This window comes from Coregonus clupeaformis, unplaced genomic scaffold (genome assembly GCF_020615455.1).
Source record: "Coregonus clupeaformis isolate EN_2021a unplaced genomic scaffold, ASM2061545v1 scaf0214, whole genome shotgun sequence".
NCBI lineage: Eukaryota > Metazoa > Chordata > Actinopteri > Salmoniformes > Salmonidae > Coregonus > Coregonus clupeaformis.
Window position 1 is genome coordinate 514,467 of NW_025533669.1, and position 4,175 is coordinate 518,641.

Here is a 4,175-nt window from a genome sequence, read left to right on the forward strand (position 1 = left end):
AACACATTAGATAAACATCAATGGTACTCACTCACTGTTACACAAAAAGAGCTTTGAACAAACCACTCCGCAAAATATTCTAATGAGCCACTGCCCCTGTCACGATCGTTGACTGAAGACACGGACCAAGGCGCAGCGTGATAAGCGTACATACTTTTATTTAACGTACTTAACGACAAAAACAACAAACAAACGATACGTGAAGTCCTGAGGTTATAACACAACAAACCTTTACAGATCAAGATCCCACAAAGACTAGTGCAAAACAGGCTGCCTAAGTATTGTCCCCAATTAGAGACAACGAGCTACAGCTGCCTCTGATTGGGAACCACCCTGGCCAACATAGAAATCAACGATCTAGAACAAAAACATAGAAAAACTAAACATAGCAAATCCACACCCTGGCTCAACATTTAAGAGTCCCCAGAGCCAGGGCGTGACAGCCCCTACATTTTAATTATCACTAAAACGCAAATAACCCTTTTTGTGAACTGCAAAGAACCATTGAAGGTCTTGAAGGGTTCTTTGAGTCATTATGGTTCCACATAGAACCATCACCCTTCCCAAAGAACCCTTGGAACCCACTTTTCTTAGTGTGTACATTCTATACTTTTGAAGATTTCTACAATCTGAGTTCATATAGTTTAGTAATACCACTGTGGACATGTTTCTACAACCTGAGTTCATATAGTTTAGTAATACCACTGTGGACATGTTTCTACAACCTTCTGAGTTCATATAGTTTAGTAATACCACTGTGGACATGTTTCTACAACCTTCTGAGTTCATATAGTTTAGTAATACCACTGTGGACATGTTTCTACAACCTTCTGAGTTCATATAGTTTAGTAATACCACTGTGGACATGTTTCTACAACCTTCTGAGTTCATATAGTTTAGTAATACCACTGTGGACATGTTTCTACAACCTTCTGAGTTCATATAGTTTAGTAATACCACTGTGGACATGTTTCTACAACCTTCTGAGTTCATATAGTTTAGTAATACCACTGTGGACATGTTTCTACTACCTGAGTTCATATAGTTTAGTAATACCACTGTGGACATGTTATCCATTCCAGAGGCTACTACCACACTCAGAGAGCAGAGTATACTGTTCCCAGCTGTCTGTCTATGAACAGTATTAACATCTACAATCTCTCTCTCCTTTATCTCTGTAGTGGATGGTCTACTCTGTTAGAGGATCAGTCCAGGTGTGCAGTGTGTCAGCAGGTGCTGAGGGATCCAGTCTCTATCACCTGTGGACACAGGTTCTGCAGACAGTGCATCACCAGATACTGGGAGAAACCTGCTCCTTCAGGAGACTATGACTGTCCTCAGTGTAGAAAGAGATCCAGAACACGTCCTGTACTACAGCACCTGAGTCAACCCAATAAAACACGAGGCTCTGAAAACAGTAAGACCACTTGCACACGTGGGCCAAGTCAATACCTTAATATGATTTACAGTAGGTAACTACAATATTATGAGATAATAGAAGTTACTGTAGTTGTGGAAGGCCCACTTTTCATCCTGTCAATGAATGTTTCTGATACACATCATTTTCCCTCTTCCCTTGTAGTGGATGACAGCCTGCAGAGAGCTATAGTAAACCATAAAGACAGTCTGAAAAGGAGGTATGAATGTGTGATAGAAGGCATGGAAAAAGCAGGGAACCAAACTCCCCTCAACAGGATTTACACAGAGCTCTACATCACAGAAGGAGAGAGTGAAGGGGTTAACAATGAACATGAGGTGTGGCAGCTAGAGACAGCATCCAGGACGCCAACCTCACATGACACAGCAATCCACTGCAATGACATCTTTAAACCCTTACCAGGCCAAGAGAGAAGCATCAGAACTGTGCTGACGAAGGGCATCGCTGGCATCGGAAAAACAGTCTCTGTGCAGAAGTTCATCCTAGACTGGGCTGAAGAGAAGGCGAACCAAGATGTGGATATCATATTTGTGCTTCCTTTCCGGGAGCTGAACTTGATTAAAGATCTCCAGTACAGTCTTCTCAGACTTTTAAATGGCTTCCACCCAGAACTAGACATAGGCAATGCAAAGAAACTCACTGCCTGTAAAGCTATGTTCATCTTTGATGGTTTGGATGAAAGCAGACTTCCATTGGATTTCCAGCACAATGAAAAGGTGTCTGATGTCACACAGACATCGTCTGTCGATGTTCTGCTGACAAACCTCATCAAGGGGAATCTGCTTCCCTCTGCTCTCCTATGGATAACCTCCAGACCTGCAGCAACCAATCAGATCCCCCCTAAGTCTGTTGACCAGGTGACAGAGGTATGAGGGTTCAATGACCCACAGAAGGAGGAGTACTTCAGGAAGAGATTCAGTGATCAGGACCTGGCCAGCAGAATCATCTCACACATAAAGACATCAAGGAGCCTCCACATCATGTGCCACATGCCAGTGTTCTGTTGGATTTCTGCAATAGTCCTTGAACACATGTTGAGTACAGACAAGAGGAGAGAGATGCCCACGACTCTGACTGAGATGTCAGTACACTTCCTGCTCATTCAGACCAGCCTGAAGAACCAGAAGTATCATGGAAGAGATGAGATGGATCAACAGGAGCTCATGGAGTCAGATAAGGAAATTCTTCTGAAGCTGGGGAAGCTGGCGTTTGAAAATCTGGAGAAGGGTAATCTCATGTTCTATGAAGAAGACCTGAAAGAGTGTGGCATTGATGTCAAAGAAGCCTCAGTGTACTCAGGAGTGTGCACACAAATCTTTAAAGAAGAGTCTGTGTTATTTCAGAGAGTGGTGTACTGCTTTGTTCATCTGAGCATTCAGGAGTTTCTCTCAGCTGTCTACATGTACCATTGTTACACAACCAAGAACATGGATGCACTGAAGCCCTTCCTCAAGAGAAAGTCTAGAGCTGCATTTGAAAAGCTAACCTTACATGAGCTGCTGAAGAATACCGTGGGTAAAGCCTTGGAGAGCAAGAACGGACACCTGGACCTCTTTGTCCGCTTCCTTCATGGCATGTCACTGGAGTCCAATCAGAAACTCCTACGAGGTCTGGTGACACAGACAGAAAGCAGTCCAGACAGCGTCCAGAAAACAATCCGATCCCTTAAGGTGATGCAGAGGAAGAACATCTCCCTGAGAGGTGCATCAATCTCTTCCACTGTCTGATAGAGATGAAAGACCATTCAGTACAGGAGGAAATCCAAGCGTACTTGAGGTCAGAGAAGAGATCCAAAAACCTCACACTTTCTCAGTGTTCAGCACTGGCCTACATGCTACAGATATCAGAGGAGGTTCTGGATGTGTTTGACCCGAAGGTATACAAGACATCAGAGGAGGGTCGTAGGAGACTGCTCCCAGCTGTGAGGCGCTGCAGGAAAGCTCTGTAAGTATTCATGGAATATCCCACACCAAAATACATTGTAGTTACAGCAGCATTTTTATTGGCTGACTGGCTCTGTAAGTACTCATGTGACTATCCCTCAGACCAAACTTTACTGTAGGTAAGAACAACAATATTTTCATTGGCTGACTAAACTTTCTATCAGCTGAAAAGACTTAAACAAACTGTAATACAAACGGATCAGAAAAGTTGTAGCATTGAGACATCTATACACAGTGTTCACATTATTAGTGTAGGGGTAACAGTGGAAGCAGGGAAGCTAAATGTAACATTTTAATACAACCTGTCCCTCATGGTATTTACTCTGTTGACAGACTCACTGGCTGTAAACTCACAGACACATCCTGTGAAGTGTTGGAAAAAATATACTGCCACTATTTTGACCACCAAAGAATAGCAGTGTGGTTTTAATATGATTTGACTCTTTGCAGGCTGTCAGGCGGTCTAGTCACAGAGAAAGGCTGTGCTTCTCTGGTCTCAGCTCTGAAGTCAAACCCCTCACACCTGAGAGAGCTGGATCTGAATAACAATCACCCAGGAGACTCAGGAGTGAAGCTGCTCTCTGCTGGACTGGAGGATCCACACTGTAAACTGGAGACTCTGAGGTCAGTATTCCTGTAGTTGGTCAACAAGTGATAACTGTTCACCAGATCCACATGTGTTTACCAGGCACACATAGTCCACACCATATGTGTTTGGACAGTGAAGCTTACAGTTTTACATTTGGTGCTATGCTCCAGCATTTTGGATTTGAGATATAATGTTTCATATTAGG

The 4,175-nt window shown here is 43.3% G+C and overlaps 1 pseudogene; it reads left to right on the top strand.

Moving 5' to 3' along the window:
- The first annotated feature begins 1,229 nt into the window (after positions 1-1,229).
- Positions 1,230-3,386, top strand: LOC123484175 (annotated as a pseudogene).
- Positions 3,387-4,175: the final 789 nt, after the last annotated feature.